At 38.3% G+C, this 17,847-nt stretch overlaps 2 pseudogenes; both read left to right on the top strand.

Annotated features, from left to right (window-relative positions):
- Positions 1 to 3,602: 3,602 nt before the first annotated feature.
- On the top strand, positions 3,603 to 17,844 carry LOC112652010 (60S ribosome subunit biogenesis protein NIP7 homolog; annotated as a pseudogene).
- Positions 17,568 to 17,847, top strand: part of LOC112652011 (eukaryotic translation initiation factor 3 subunit L-like) — a 103,574-nt pseudogene continuing 103,294 nt past the window's right edge.

Raw genomic sequence — 17,847 nt, 5'->3', positions numbered from 1 at the left:
CACTCCTAGGAATTTTTCTTTGAATGTCAAACATTGTAAATGCACAATCTACAGGATCTCTGGATGAAGTAATCATTCTTCCTTAAGGATTTAATTTTTTCTGACAGGTGGATAGAGTATATGAAGATGAATTTCATCCAATCAAGGATAGGTTTAAAGCTTTATTACAACTAGTTTGTGGCATAATAAATGACTTCAAATTCTTTGACACTCCTCCCATTGAGTTGAGGAGTTTCATTCTTCTTCTCTTACAACTAGGTGGGCTGTGGGATTGCTTTGATCCAAAATATAGTAGAAGTGATTCCGTACCATTTTGGGGCTCAGGTCTTAAAAGACTACTAGCTCTACTTCCTATATCCTAAAATGCCCACTCTAAGGGAAACCATTCACCACATAAGAAATCTAGCAACCCTAAGACTTCCATGCATAAGGAGGCTCAAACCAGTCATGTGGAGAGGACTCTTATAGGGGTAAATATTCAACCACTCTCCCCAGCTACTCCAGACCTCCCACCCAGGCTGCTTTAGTGATGCAGCTTTCAAATGAATTCAGCCTCAAATGCTATCTGGCTGCACATGAAAGACACTAAGCAAGAGCCAACCAAGTGAATCTGTCAACCTCTAGAACCATGAGAGATAATAAATTATTGTCTTGAACCTCTAAATTTGGAGATGATTTGTAAAACAGAATAGGTATTGGGAATACTGTGTATTTCAGCATTGCTTTTAATGCTGTGGCTCAGCTCTAACCTTTAGTGTGGTTCCCTTGTAGTCTTAATCAAATGCTCAGATGAATTTCCCAGAGTTTCTCTATCTTATTGAGCCCTGAACCCCAACTTCTGTTTACTCAGTGTTAGATGACTCAAAAATCTGTGCTCAGCTTCTGAATTCCACTATTTTCATCAGAGAGTTGGTTTACTGTATCTCATGTGAGCACAGCTAGGAGTTTGTAGAAGCCTTAGGAAATTTCACACAGAATTTCAGACTCATTCCTCTAAGATTCTCTTCTTTCTAGGGCTTTGGGTCTTCAGTTCCTTGCTAACTTGGCAGCCTCAAGGTCCAACATGTTTCCTTGGCCTAGTGAGAATATAAAAATCCCAGCATTCCTCTACCTGCTAAGCGTCTATTCTCCAATTTGCAAATTGGAAAATTTCCCAAGAAGAGATATAGAAATAAATGTGGGCTCTCCCCAGCTCACCTCATTTTTCTCAGAGTTCTTGGCCCTTCAACTCTTGGCTGATTTGGCTACTCCCTGGTGTCTTCAAACTATTGTTTTATCCAGCTTTTACAGTTTGTCTTGGAAGGAGAGCCAGTTTGATGCAAGTCATTCTATCATGCCAGAAACAGAAGTCCTAAAGTTCAGGGAACCTTCCTGATGCAGTGCTTCTGACCAGCATACATTCACTCTTAGTAGTCTTAGATGTTCTTTAATCTTTTCTTCAAATCCTTTATGGGCTCAACTTCTGACTCTACCTGCTTGCTTCTACACCCCTCCAACATATTCACAACTTCCAGACCACAGAGATACAAACTTAGCTGCTAGTTCTGGTGAACTTTCAGCCATGATAGGGTGAAAGGAGACACTTGCTTATCACATTTCACTGTTCCTTCTTTTGCTGATACATCCTATGATGCTTTCTTCCTTGCTAGCCACCACACCACACTGCTGAGCTATTCTGAATCCAAATATCATAACTTTCATGCACTTAGTGCAGCAAGAAATTGTGTTCCAAGAATTATTCAGAAAAGTCTTAATTTATCATCATCATCTGCTTACTGAAAATATGTGGAGACTGCAAATAGATTTTTTTGGAAGTGACTCAGAATAAGGTCTCCTTTTGACCTCATTGATCAGGAAGGAGCTGAGCCTGCTTTGGCAATGAGAACAGAATATCACAACATATGATTTTTTTTTATTCTAGCCTTTTCAATTTGGGCAGACACAAATATCCCCATTCTGTGACTTATAGAATGCAGAAGCTCAAAAGATGAGGCAACAAACTATACTCAATTCCACAAGTGGTTAAAAGGGGAAAAGTACTCTGAAACTCTCTTGCTTGCCAAAAAAAAAAAAAAAGAAAAAAGAAAAAAGAAAAAAAGAAAAAGAAAAAGAAAAAGAAAAAAATCCAGTATGTTCTATTTTAAGGGACTTTCAGTTGACACCTTGCACCTGACACATTGCTTTGCCTTTAGTTTCCAATTCCAATTTAAAAGATGTTTTCCCACCACAATAATACTTAGGTATTAAGTTATGCTTTCTTCTATAAATTTATAAATTTACTCAGCAATACAGTTACCATGTATTCAGTTATCCTGATTATGTTTAAAACTTATCATGCAGTGTCCATTACATAAAATGGATGGTTTGGAAAATGTTACAAGGATAATTATATTTAATTTGCTATGTTGCTCCCAACATTGAGAGATAGGTAGAGAGTAAACAAAAAGAAATAGAGCAAATGAGAGAGGGGTGAGAATGACGACAATTATAGGGCTAAAAGAGAAAAAAAAGTTGGCAGTACTTAGAAATAAGTACATCCTCAAATTTTTAAAAATTCTCCTACTTTTCTAGATTCCTTGCATATTAATTCCTCACTACTAACCAATTATGTTTTTCCTTTAGTTGACCAAAATGTGTTTGCCTAGGTTCTATGCATGCTTGTTTCCATTATCTGTCTTTACCCCAAGGCCATATCTTTCTGACATACTTTTTATTTGATCTTTTACTGACTTGAGAGACTAGAGATGAAAAACATTTAAATTTTCCAGACTTCACATTTTGCAACCTGATCAACTTTTTTCTTTTTCTTTTTTCTTTCTTTTTCATCAGGCAGCAACTAATTGATACTTCCAACATTGCGCCTAGAGACGTTCTCAGCCAAATCCAAAAGTTTGTCAGGGATATGTTCCTTTCTCCAAGACACAACAGGCAATTTGCTAGTCACTTCCTTACTATATAATTCAGGTTGCTGTTCTACCAGCCTCCTCTCAAAATTTCCTCACAATTTTTCTAGGATGAGCTTAAAATCTGCCCATCATTTTTTTAGCCTCCACTTACCACTTGGATAGAAAGCCAATGCTACATACTTCAGCATTTCATTATGGGCATCAATTTCTGTATCTCCTGGTAATTGCTGTGCAATATATCATTCCCAAATTTAGCAGCTTAAAACAATAATGTTGTTTCTCATGAATTTCCAGGTTGACTAGGCAGTTTTGCTAATTTGGGCTGGTCTTGACAGTTCTCTTCTGGGCTTCCTCATGCATCTGTGGTCAGCTGGTGGTTTGCCAAGGGCTACATATTTTGAGGGTTGCCTCAGCTATTCTGATGTGCTTCCTTGCCCACTAGCGGTGCATCCCAGCCCCTTCTCGTGGGAGACTCAGGGCTCAAAGATACCAGGAGTTACAAAAGTCAAGACTGAAAGGGGGCATGCCATCATTTAAACCACTTAATACTGGGCACAGAAAGTCACAAGTCCAGACCATGCTCGAGGAGTCAGGGAAAATAGATATCACCGCTTGGTGGGGTTGCAAAGTTATGTGGCAAAGTGCATGGATGTAGAGGGGTGTAAGATTGGGGGTATTTTTTACAGTCAATCTACCATGAGCTATGTTAGCAGTCAGCACAAGGTGAGTAAGGAAATATAAATCAAGAGCACTGCATGCAAGAAAGACTTCAAGACAAAGTGGTATCTAATTTTTATAGGAAGAACAGAAGTTAGGTGAATAGAAGAGAGAAAGCATCCCAAGTACAGAAACTAGCATGTGCAAAGACTTTAAGCTGAGAGAAATCATAGTAGGTTCTAGGAATAGGGGAACACAGTATTTTCTTGAGATGGAATTCCCTCTCCCATCCTGTCCTCAGGCTTGTCTTATTTGCTTAGAGAAATTACAAACCCTCTTCTAGGAAACCTTTTTAAATTCATTCCTACCCTTTTTGGATATATCACTGTATTCTCCTGTGGCCTTGACACTGGAGTCAGAATTACTGAGTTTAAATCCTATTCCACCTTTCTGTGACTTGGTAAAGTAAAAAGATGCTATCGCCATTTTTACAGATTTACATTTACAGATATCTGGAAAATGGTAATAACAATTTATAGGGCTTTTTAAAATTTATTAAATTTAATTTATTAAAATAATGGATATGAAGTGCTTAGAGTGCTTAACTAGCCACTTTAGCATTCTTCATATGCAAAACAGAAATAAGGGGATTCCCTTGACTGGTCCCCAAGTTGTTAAGTATTCTCTCCACCACCACTCCCAGCTTCCTACATGCCAATACCTGGCCCTTAGTAATCTCTCTGTAAATATCATTGGCTTTTAGGGATGCCTGAGTGGCTCAGTGGTTGAGTGGCTGCCTTCACCTCAGAGTGTGATCCTGGAGTCCCCAGATTGAGTCCCACATCAGGCCACCAGCAGGGAGCCTGCTTCTCTCTCTGCCTATGTCTCTGCCTCTCTGTGTCTCTCATAACTAAATAAATAAAATCTTTAAAAAAATGTGTATATATATATATATATCATTGGCCTCTAAAATTTTTTATTAATATTGTTATTACTATAGCAAAGTGCCAGTTTGCAATTCTGAATGGAACTTGTTCTGTACGTTACTTTTATGTGTTTCCTTTTAGACAAACAGCCCCAGACACTGAGCTGGATGAAGTTATAGTTGCCTGGGATGGAGGTGAGGGAGGAGCAGAGAGTGTCAGTGGCTACAAAGTGTGAACCAAGGCAAATCCAGGAACTCTTCTGTGCAGAGAATTGGGACTGGGGTCAAAGTGTGACTATCAAGAGGCCTATATGAGATGCATCAAAGCAGGAGCTAATGCAGAGCTAATGCTCCAAGGCAGAGCAAGTGGGTATAAGAAAAAAATAGCAGGCAAGGCCTAAAGAGATCCCTTCCCTAGCTGTAGGACAGTCTCAAGGACTTTTTGTAGGTGAAGCTTGACTTAAGCCACTCTCTCAATTAAAATCCCTTTGAAGCAGGAGAGAAGGGCTGAAGAGGAGTTCCATTCCCAAGGACCAATTATTTAATCAATCATTACCACATAGTGAAACCTCCATAAAATCCCCCAAATGATGGAGTCTGGAGAGCGTCTATTAGGGTAAACAGTTAGGTTCTAATAGGTTACATTGAGGAGACAGAGAAAGTCATGTCTAACTATCAGGAAAGTCAGGCTTGTCCTGGCAGCACTCCACAAGAAGCCAGATTAAACCAGACAAGAAGCCTTTGACCAAATTAAGGGGGAAAGGCACAAAACCTTGCTTCCAAGAAATCTCTCCAAGTAATGAATATTCTACTCCAGAGTTAACAACTGTCGATAAAAGATAGAACACAAACCCCAGGGCATGTAGCTATCTCTCTCTTGAGCTAGCCCACTCTCATTCTGAGACTGTACTTTTGCTTTACTAAATTTCCCTGCTTTTGTCACTCATTTGCTGTGCTGTGTCTGTCCTTGAATTCTTTCTCATGGTGAGACTAAGAACTTTCAGCAACATTTTTGGGATAGGCTTGGTCAAGGCCCCAGGGCCTGGGGTCTCCCCAGTTAACCTGGCAATAATTCCAAATTGATGAACATCAGGCTGTCAAGATCATACACCCCAATTCCACAGAGACAGAGGCTTTGAGGACCTTTTTGGATCTCCCCCTATGTACCTGCCCATCTGGCTGTTGATTTTTATCCTTTATAATAAAGTGGATAGAATTTTCATTCCAGCAAATTATCAAACCTAAAGAGGATGTTGTGGGAATCCTCAGATTTGTAGCCAAGTCAGACATAACTGTAGATAGCCTGGGCACCTCATTGTAACTGACATCTGAAGTAGGAGGCAAACTTGTGAGACTGAACCCTTAGTCTATATGGTCTCATGCCAACTCCCAGAGTTAATGTCAGAACTGAATAGAAATATTAGACACCCAGCATGTGTCTGAGACCTAGATAATCAGAAATATTCATTAATTCACTCATTTATCCATGATGAACAAACAACCCTTTACTCAGGCTTTCAGTCTGGGACTCTTAAGTGAGTCCTCTTCCCCACTCTTAGTCTCTAAGATGGCTGCCTAAAACCCTCAGTGTCAGAAGATCTCAAACTTCTGTCTGCTAAAAAGTTAACTTTATCATCTCTTCCCCAAAATGTCTCTATGTCAAGCCCTGGTCACCTCACAGACTTCCATGTTTCTCACCATAAACCAAAGGGAGAAACCTTTTCCTACCTAATTAGAGAAGTTACGGAGATCAGATCTCTTCAAGACTTCACAATGAAATTCCACAACTCTGCAGATTTGGTGCTATAAACCATCTTCCTTCCCTTTCATCCTCCTACAGAAAAGACTGGGACTCTTTCTTTAATCCACTGACCACAAACATGGAAGCAACTCTAGAAACAATGAATCAACCCCAAGTGTAACAAAAAGATATTGCCCAAATAACCAGTTCCTAAGGCCTACAATCCTAGCCAACATTTTAAATTTTCTTAATAAGTGAGTTAGTGACTATAAATCCACCATCTGCCATTTAATTTCCTTGTTGGAAATATGGAATCTTCAACCAATATTTTAGGCCTTCTCTGACAGATCGAGATTATTAGAGTATTATAGACAAGCTTATGTCCAATTACAAAAGAATGGTAAAATAAATTATAGTGCCTAACGGTAGATTATACAAACATTAAATTTATGTTTGTGAAAAAATTTAACAGCATTGGGCAATCTAAGAATAGGTTTTTTTTTTTTAAAAAAAGCAGTATACAAAACAGTGCATAAAATATGATGCCAAAAATGAGGTGTACACACACCTGCAGAAAACAGGCCAAAAACACATGCATTAAAATGTTAACAATAGGGATGCCGGGTGGCTCAACGGTTAAGAGTCTGCCTTTGGTTCAGGATGTGATTCTGGAGTCCCAGGATAGAGTACCAAGATCAAGTCCCACATCGGGCTCCCCGCAGGGAGCCTGCTTCTCCCTCTGCCTATGTCTCTGCCTCTCTCTCTCTCTCTCTCTCTCTTTCTGTCTCTCTGAATAAGTAAATAAAATCTTTTTTAAATAAAATGTTAACATTTTATTTTAACTTTCTTTCACAATGTGTATTTTCCAAATTTTTTCTCTGTCAACATCTGCTAACTTCCTCCTAACATGAGTTAATATTTTTCTTTGGGAACTACCAAGCAAAATGCAAATGCCAAAAATTTGGCTGCAACAGTTCATAAATTTACTCATTAAATTGCTCCCTATCAGAATAACAGCAAGCGGCCCATTCTTTTCATAATGAGTTTTTTCATTTTTCTCTAAGATGGGCACAATCTTAAATTTATCTTAATCAATTTTCTCAAATTAAGCTGCAGCAAGACCTACTTTCGTCTGGCTTGTTACAAGTGTTATCTCTAATGAGAAATACAATTTAACAAATGCAAAGGATGGGATGCCTGAGCTCCCAAAACTCACAATAGGATTTTCTAGAATCACACTCCCGTGTCCTCCATTAGAAATCAGCCAATAGGTTCGTGCATGACAACGAGCCTCACCCTCCCAGAAAAGGCATCAGACAGCTTTTCAACACATTTAATTTTTCTTCTATTATCCAAGGCCATAATGCCATTCCCAGTTGCACTTCAAAGCTAAAGGCAAATGAAGTAAAAAAGAAAATGCATTTGATGGAGAAAGTATTGGGGGGGGAGGGGTAGATATAAGGTTCTTCACTACAGAAAAGGCTAAAATCTAGGGAAAAAGCAAAAGGCAACATAGTACTGTGGGGATAACTAAATTGCCTTCACATTTCCCCTTGCTGGTTTCATAATAATTGTTACATACATATGAGAAAGTAAACTGTTTTTTAATACCACCTTTCTGAAAGCCAGAATATTTTCACATTTAGTCAGGACCATAAGATACAAAAACAGAAAAAAAAATGTTCTTTCCTTTTTGATTCTGATAATTCAGAAAATGGGGTGGGAGGAAGGATGGAAACTGAAACAGCTCCACTTCAGGACCACACATCAAAGTTTCCATCAATGCTTCAAGGGAGAGATCCCCATGACCACCCAGGGGTCCATTGTCACATCCTTGCTGCAAAATGCAATTACATAAGGTACTTCATGCTTCAAAGAGCCTGGCGTTTACCAAATGAATTGCATTTGTGGCCAGAATATTAATGATTGTTATCATACTTGGCCCATAAAAATTCTCCAGTGAATCATTTCACAAAAGTTGTCATTCTTTTAAAAGGGCAGAGAGATTCATTTTCAAAGCTAGATTTTCTCCCCTTATATTTTACCAAGCTCTATTTTGCCTCAGAATATCTGCGTCAGTGAAGTTCAATGGCTGTGCTAGTTCTCAGTTACAGGACACACGTAAATACATAAAATTCTCAGAGATGATCTTCTTCCTCAGGACTTTAAAAGTGTTAAAGTGTTCTCCAGCTGCATTAGAATCATGGAAAGGTACTTACTTACAAACACAGGTTTGGGAAATTCACCTCAATGTTAACTACACACAATCTGTAAGATGGGAAATCAAGAATCTACATTTTTTAAAACCCCTCCCCTAGGCGATTTTCATGGCTACTAAAATTTGAATGTTACCACTCTAATTGAAAATTGTCCTTAGAAACAAACTCATGAGCAAATCACCAAAATCAATATTAGAAGAATTAGTTTACTGCAACTCATCCACCATCAGTGCATTTGCCTCAAGGTTTATCCTGAATGAAAAGAGGGTGTTCAATTTGCTGCTGGAGAGGTGCTGAAAGGTATATTAATTTCACCATTTTATGAGTCATATGGACAGGTTCAGATACATTTTAATAATCTTTCAAAGTAAATGTCAATATTTTAGATTCTATATTTTGCTTTTCAAAAGATGTGCCTGCCTGAAATCTAAAGTCACATTTAAATCTACAGGTGCCAAGAAAGAATAGAATAAACAGAAGCGACAGAAGGACAAGCGAAATATCAGCTCAGCTGCCTGTCGGCTGCCAATATACACACCAGAAAGCCACCCCAGGCAAATTCAAGGGAATATGAATGAGTGAGTCTGGAGTTTAGATTCATGTTTCAGAGCCAACTCTAATCTAGGACAGAAGGAGAGTTATGTTTCTCAGAAAAGTGAGAGAGGATGCCATAGAAAAGAGGCTTCTAAACTTAGTTATAAGTTTAAATAACCTGGAAAGCTTAAAAAAATTTAGTTGTTTGTTGCCGAATTGGTGAATTTTGTGAATTATTTATATTTTCTGGATACAAGATCTTTGTCAGAAATGTGATTTTTCAAATATTTTTTTTTCCAATCTCAAGCTTATCTTTTCGCGTATTTAACAGTGCCTTTCACAGACCAAAACTTTTCAGATTGGATAATATCCCACTTATATAGGTTTTCTTTATTGGATCTTGTTATAATATAATATCTCAAGATTCTTTGCCTAACCTGAAGTCACAGATATTTTTACCTACATTTTCCTCTAGAAGTTTTAGTTTTATGTTTTGTATTTATGTCTATAAAACATTTGAGTTAGTTTTTGTGTTAGGTAAGAGATATGATTTTGAATTTTTTCTGTTTTTGCCTATGGGTGTATATGTATATAACATATATGTTATATATGTTATATATGTCTTTAACTTCAAATTTTCTCGTCTTTTTTTTTCAACTGATATTGATATAGTTACATGTGTGCTCTATTTGTTTGACTGGCATTTATCTTACTTGATATTCTCTGAACTTCTCGAATCTGAGGTTTGTTATCTGTCATTAATTTTGAAAAATTGTGAACTATTATTTCTTAAATATTGCTTCTGTGCATTTTTCTCTTTTCTCCTGGCAATTCCAGTAATGCATATAAACAATTTCATATTATCCTATGGTTTTTGGATGCTCTAGTTTGTGTTTTCTTCCTGCACTTATTACTCTTTTGTTTCAGTTTGAGTAATTTTCATTGACATATCTTCAAGTTTACTGATTCTTTCCTTGGTTGTGCTGAGACTACTATTGAGTCTATAGAAGACAGTCTTCATCTCTGTTGTTGTGATTTTTTGTTTTTCACTATCATTCCCATTTTGATTCTTTCTAATAGTTTCCATGCCTTATGAAATTACCCATATAACATTACACATTGTCCAAGTTTTCCACTGAGTCTTTTCTATAGAAACCATAGTTATTTTCAATTCTCCAGTTAGACAATTCCAACATCTCTATAATAACCACATCTAATTCTCTGATTGTTTTGCCTCTTGGGAGTGTGTGTGTGTGTGTGTGTGTGTGTGTGTGCACACGTGTGTTTGATTTATGTAGAACATTAGGGGTAAATAGGTTTTGACCCTAGAAAAGGGCATACCTTTCCTTCTGCTAGGCCTTTAGTATGGGAGCTCATATTAATCAAAGCATCATTTTGGGTTTGAGATTTCTTGTTCCTTTTTCACTTTGAGTGCCTGCTAGGCTCAAATTCTAGTGATAACAGTTTAGATGGGGAGCTGGTTGGCCAGTGGCTGTGCTCCACCCTCAGCTTTAGGTTTTCCCTTTATACCGTACTACATAGAGGGGCTTCTCTCTTTGCCATACTCCACTGTCTTTTACTATATGCTTCATAGCTTTGTGGGGAAGCAGGACAGAGGTGGCACTCTCTGATTTTCTGTTTAAACTTCAGTGTTGAATACTTACTGTTTCCTTGGATTTGAGAGTATAACTTTTAAAAACCTCTTGCCTATCTTCCAGCCATAGTTCTGGATCCAGCATAGGTTCTTCCTCCTCCCTCAGGGGTGAAGGTAGTTTTTCTGTTTCCCTCCTCCAACTGCAAGGAGTTTTTATTTCTACCCTGGGGGCAGCAGTTTTCGTTGTCCTCCCAGCCCTGCATAGTAAGGCTTTGTTCCACGAAGGAGAAACATCTGGGTAGTTTTGTGCCCCTTCAACAGCAGCTGCTCTTCTCCCCCTGGTCTACGCCCTGAAGGACTCTTCTCAGGACTTTCCCTAGTCTTCCCAGTGAGTACTTGTCATTAGTAGAGATTCATAGAGAATATGAACTCCTCCCTTCTCCCATATCTGTGGATTTCAGTCTTCCAACTCTTTTTCTGGCCCACATTTACTTTTGCCAATCCATCAACTCTTCTAGCTAACTCATCTACTTCTTACTGGTGTCTGGCTACCAATACCCTGGTAAGCAAGCTCTTACACCTCAGTCCATATTTCAGATTAGTTTTCAACCCTACAATCTTAGCACTCGGAAGGGTTCAAGGAACTTCTGAGTTTACAAATTGTCCAGCTTTTTTGTTCTTATTGTAAGGGGGAAGTAATATTCTTTATATTCTCTAGACTCCCAAGCCCATCATTTCACTTTTGACTTTTCTGAAATGTTATTGAATTAACTGTTTTACTCATAAAAAGCATATAGTTGGGTTTTGTGTATTTAATCCAATTATTCTTCCTTATTCACATGAAGTATTAATCCAATTACATTTAATGTAATTACTGATCTAATGGATTTTATAGCTATAATTTTTCCATGTGTTTCTCACATTTCATATTTCTTTTGTTCTTCATTTCTGTCCTTTTCAATACTCACTTTTTTATCATTATAGTTTCCCCCTTTTAAATAGTAGATATGTACTAAAACATTATTTTCTTAGAGATTATGGCATCCCCAAATAATTATTACCTTCCCAATGCAACTTTGGAACATTTTTACTACTTTAAAACCCCCATTATCAAATTTTTCATTATTGTTCCCATGCATTTAGTTTTAATTTTACTTAGCACTATATCAACATTAAAATTAATTTACAAAGTCAATGTTCATTTCTATTTCCTGAATATTTACTCTTTTTGGTATTTTCCATTTTCTCTTCCATTTCCATGTTTTTGACTGTGTTCATTTTCTTTATTTTAGAAAATCCACTTAAAAAAATAAATATCTTTAAAAAATATAGTCATACTAACAATATGCATTTGTCTGAAAATATCTTCATGTCCATTTTGAAGAATATTTTTGCTAGGTATGTAATTTCAGATTGGTAGTTAAATATCTTTCAGCACTTGAGAGACCTTTTCCCATATGCTTCTCTTTTTTGTTGTTTCTGTTCAGAAATTGGCTATTCAGCTTGTCAATCCTTGACAAGGATTTGTCTTTTAAGTTCTAGTAATTGTTAAAAATTTCTCTTTACCTTTGTTTTTCAGGAATTTGATGATGATGTGTCTAGGTTTCTTTTTTAAATCCTCTTGGACATTTGCTAACTTTTTATTTTTTTATTTTTTGTTTCAAATTTTCATTTAAATTCTAGTTAGTTAATATGTAGTGTAATATTGGCTTCAGGAGTAGAATTTAGTGATTCATCAATGCTCATCATAACAAGTGCCCTCCTTAATACCCACCATCCATTTAGCCCACTCCCCACCAGCATCCCTCCATTAATGCTAAACTTTTTAAACCTGTGACCTGATGATGTTTATCAGTTTAGGGGTATTTATGGGTAAAACATTTATGAATATTGCTATTATTATACTCTTTCTTTCCCCTGTTCTGGAAGTTCAATTACATGTAAATTAGACTCTATTTTATTCACTGATTTGAGGTTCTTCTCTGTCTAATCAAGTATTAAATTCACCCATTCAGTTCTTAACTTTTGTTATTATATTTTATAATTACATAATATCCACTAGATTTAATTTTTAAAATTATAATACTCTGATGAAAATGATCTATCCTGTCATCTATTTTATCTGCTTTTTCTCTCTTTTCTCTTGAACATATTAATCATAGTTAATTTATATTCTCATCTGCTAACTACAATATCTGATCTTCTTCTATTGTCTGATTTCTTATAGTTTTTTTTTAGATTATCTTCATCTAGAGGTAATATGTGGTATTACCTCTTCACATATCTTATACTTTGTCTTGTGTGCCACAAAGTATGTATGAAAGAACCATAGTGTCCCCAGAAAATGTTAGCCCACCATAGAGTGCTGTTTCCCTTCCTATTTTAGATAATGTAAAAGACCACTCACCTGAATCCATTTAGGGATTGAAATGGGTCCTCCTTAGATCTGTTTTGCTAAAAATCAGTCTACTCCTGTTTTGCCAGTATTTGTAGGATGTGGTCCTCTAGGGTTTTATTTTCTAAGAGCCTGTTGAGTTTTTTGTCTTCTTGACTCTATAAGACTTCAGTAGTTCACCTATTCAGAGTTTTTCAGTTTAGCTCTTTAGCCTGCTAACATAGCTTCAAATTTGTCAAATGCTTGAGGAGAAAACCAGTAGGGTGTTTGAGGCATTTCAATTCACTACCCCTGCACAAATGCCAAAATCTCTACCAGTCTCCCCTAACAGCAGCCTGTGCCAAGGCCAAACCTGGGTTTTTAGCCTCTTCTGTGCTCTGCCCATCCCTCTCCCTCCCCCGAGAGATATCTCCAGGTAAAAAGAGGATATAGATCTTCAGTGTCAATCCACTACTTACTCTGAGGATTTCATCTGTAGCCTATTTTAATTTCAAGATTGCCCTGGTTGATCATTGTCTCTTAAGCACTGCAAGAAATTTCATTCTACCTATCAGGGTTTTTCTTTTTTTTTTCTTGGCTCCTAATTCCTATGCAACTTCAGATTTCAGCAAATATCTTTTGCAAAAAGCTTAACCAAATAGTTGGAGCTTCTGAAATCTCCAATTTTAAAAGACTGGTTTCTCTATCTTCTAGTATCAGTCTTATGTCTGGGTCAAGCACCATTTATTTGGTGTAAGCCTACACCAAAAACTGACAATTGTTCCAGGGAAAAACTGGTAGCTAATTGTCTATTTATCTGTAAATTATTCTCCCTATCTCTGGAATTGTAGTCCAAATAATTCCTTAGATTTCTGCATCTCTCTGATATATTTTTTTTAAGATTTTATTTATTTATTCATGAGAGACACAAAGAGAGAGGCAGAGACACATGCAGAAGGAGAAGCAGTCTCCATGCAGGCAGCCCGACATGGGATTTGGTCCCGGGTCTCCAGGATCATGCCCTGGGCCAAAGGCAGCACTAAACTGCTGAGCCACCAGGGCTGCCCTCTCTGATAGTTTTTTAAATATATATATTTTTTTATTCCTTATCTTGCTTTTTATGGTTGTCCACAGGAGCATACCTTACTACATTCTTTCATAACCACCCATGAACATTACATCCTGTTTGGAAACAGAAGACACCTTACGCATTCTTTAGAACATATTACTGATTAGCCCTTTAGAAAAGCAGTCATAAATGAGAATCTCCATAAGATTCATCTTCATTTATACATTTATTTTCTTACCTCTCAACAAATATCTTTACTTGTAAACTGCTTATATATCTTTACCCAATATTAAGCTGAATATGATTTTTATGTTCTATATGATATATATTTCATTCTTAAAAAAGATTTTATTTATTTATTCATGAGAGATACACACAGAGAGAGAGGGAGGCAGAGACACAGGCAGAGGGAGAAGCAGGCTTCATGTAGGGAGCCCAACAGGTCTCCAGGATCATGCCCTGGGTGGAAGGCAGCACTAAACTGCTGAACCACCCAGGCTGCCCTATTTATGTATATTTCTATCCTTATGTCAATACCACATTGTATTAATGCTTAATATTTTTGAAATGAAGGTTAAAATGTCTATAAATTAAATGAGTTTTACATACTTTGAAATCAATGGTTTACTGAGTTACAAAATCTTAATGCTTAAGGATTTAAATGACTAAAGTAACATCTTAAAATCATTTAAAACTCTGATAATCTATAAACAAATGATAATGAAACAGGCTTTTAAGATAAACTATATGATCATATAAAATTGCAGAGAACTCTGAAGAAATAAAGTTATTGAAACTGAAAAGAGGGGAAACTATGGATGACTTACCAGAATTGGGCATATTAGTTGCACCAGAGACCATTGAGGAAACTTTTTAAAATATCAATACCTGATCCCCACCCAAAGATATGAATTATTTTGAAATGGAGCCAGGTTTGAGAACCACATAACAATCAAATGGGGATCCCTGGGTGGCGCAGCGGTTTGGCGCCTGCCTTTGGCCCAGGGCACGATCCTGGAGACCCGGGATCGAATCCCACGTCGGGCTCCCGGTGCATGGAGCCTGCTTCTCCGTCTGCCTCTCAATCTCGCTCTCTCTCTCTCTCTCTCTCTCTCTCTGACTATCATAAATAAATAAAGATTAAAAAAATCAAATGGATAATTTGGAAATAAATTATCAGACATGTTTAATCATTATGGAAAGAACTAAGAAAACAAGTATACAATTCAGAGGCAAGAACTACAATGTAAAACATTTTGGCATGACCTAAATATCAGAGAAATACACGATTATTTTTAATAATTAATCCCTGTAGAATGGCACACACTTACACAGACAGATATTTTATGTCAAGAGGTCTGACTTCTACCCGATAGACTAGAAGTCAGTATGTATATACAACTACCGTTTTTTATTTTTTTATTTTTTTTTATTTTTTTAAAGATTTTATTTATTGATTGATGAAAGACAGAGAGAGAGAGAGGCAGAGGCAGAGACACAGGCAGAGGGAAAAGCAGGCTCCATGCAGGGAGCCCGGCGCGGGACTCGATCCTGGGTCTCCAGGATCAGGCCCTGGGCTGCAGGCGTCACTAAACCGCTGAGCCATCTGGGCTGCCCACAAATACCGTTTTTTAAATAACTCAGTTTGAGTTCCCCCAGAAGCTGATCCTTAGACAATGACTCAGTGCAATTATTTTATTTGGAAACCACAGTAGGGGGGTAGAGAAATGATAAAGGAAAAGAGAATGCAGCCAATATGGGATGCATTATCAAGCTAGCTACTACCGTGATTGGCTAGAGCTTGATCCCGTGGAGAAACTCTGAGAAGGGTGCAAAATGCAAGCCTCAGAACTATCCTGAGAGGTGGGTAATTGAAATATTTATGCATCAACACCTGAGAGTCACAATTTGAGGGATTAAGGTGCGAGTGTTACTTCTGTTCTTTCAAGGCTTCAGAAATAGGCTTCAGTCAAAGAGTGCCATTCATTAGCAGCTGGAAGTCCACCAGAGTATACACAACTGGTAAGTCTGAAGGAAAAGGATGAGGCACAGACAGATTATTTCAATGTGCTAGGGGACTTTGGGATTCCATTTAATACGTTATTTACGGTCTTTACAAAGACTGCAATGAAGATTTTTCTTATCTTCACTTTAAAAAGAGAGAGACCAAGGTACATCTGATAAATAATGGTTGCATGCCTCTTACATACCAGGCACTGTTCTAGATTTTTGGCATAGAGCGGCGAAAAAAAGAGAATAGAAATGTGCACATGTGCAGTTCATACTGGAGTGGAGGAGAATGGCAACCATATAAACTAATACAGCTTTAGATATAGATAAGATCTAAGAAGGAAAATAAAGAAAACAAAGGGAATTGAGAATGACAGGGGTACTTTTTTTAGGTAACTAGTTTAGGGAAGCCTGCTCTTAAGAGATAAAATTAAGAGAAATGGGGACACCTGGGTGGCTCAGCAGTTTGGCAGGGCCCAGGGCGCGATCCTGGAGACCCGGGATCGAGTCCCGCGTCAGGCTCCCTGCATGGAGCCTGCTTCTCCCTCTGCCTGTGTCTCTGCTCTCTCTGGGTGTCTCTCATGAATAAATAAATAAAATTTTTAAAAAAAGAAGTGAATGCAGTGAAGGAGCCAGTGAGTAAATTATTCCAAGCACAGCAAGTCCACAGCCCCAAGGTGGATCTGTGCTTGGTGTGTAGAAAGAACAAGGGGGCTTCCTTCCCCTGCGGTCGTCCAGGCTGGGGGCGCCGGCGTGGGGAGCGAACGGAAGGCCGCTAGGGAGGCGGGCTGTGGGGTTGCCCGCGCGGCGGCGCCGACTTCCGCTTCCGGCTGCAACCCAGCGGGAACGTGCGGCCATTGACTGGAGGAGAGAGCCGCGTAACGTTTGAGAAGATGGCGAAATACGTCGGCGAGAATCTTCAGCGGCTGTCGACAGGCCGGACGGCACCTCCTGTTTCAGGCTGCACAACGACCGGGTGTACTACGTGAGCGAGAAGATGCTGAAGTTGGCCGCCAACATCTCTGGGGACAAGCCGGTGTCGCTGGGGACCTGCTTCAGGAAATTCACCAAGAGTCACAGATTCCGGTTACACATCACAGCTCTGGATTACCCCGCACCCTGTGCCAAGTATGGAGTGTGGATAAAGCCTGGAGCAGAGCAGTCTTTCCTGTATGGGAACCATGTGTTGAAATCGGGACTGGGTCGAATCACTGAAAATACTTGCCAGTACCAGGGAGTGGTGGTGTACTCCATGGCAGACGTCCCTTTGGGTTTTGGGGTGGCAGCAAAGTCTACACAAGGCTGCGGGAAAGTAGACCCCGTGGTGATTGTGGTATTTCATCAAGCAGACATTGGGGAATGTGTGCGGCATGAAGAGACATTGACCTAGAACGAAATCATCGCGAGGACTTGCGGCTGTGTGGAAGGGCCTAGCTTTGTTTCCTGTGTCTGGGTAGGCTCCATCATCATGTTGAATTTTGTCAACACTGTGACTTCTTCAGGGATTTCTTAGTTTAATATTTGCACTATTACGGACGATGCAGGTTGGATTCTTATGCGGAAATGGCTCAAAAATGGTGTTTCAGATCTTTGTGACTAAAAAGAATACTGTGTTTTATATTTGAATCGGAGGGCTTCTTGTTTTGAGTAACAGGTTCTAAGTCATTCGAACTGAGGCCAAGAATAGCTAGCTGATTGTTATCTGTGATAACAGTATTTTCCAAACTCATGAGAAGACCACAATAGATTTTCTTCATTATTTTTTAACGCCATGAAAGTTAGATATTAAAAAAAAAAAAAAAAAAAAAAAAGAAAGTT

Source organism: Canis lupus, chromosome 4 (genome assembly GCF_003254725.2).
Source record: "Canis lupus dingo isolate Sandy chromosome 4, ASM325472v2, whole genome shotgun sequence".
NCBI lineage: Eukaryota > Metazoa > Chordata > Mammalia > Carnivora > Canidae > Canis > Canis lupus.
Note: the sequence above shows the minus strand (reverse complement) of the source record. Positions and strands in the feature narration are given on the sequence as shown.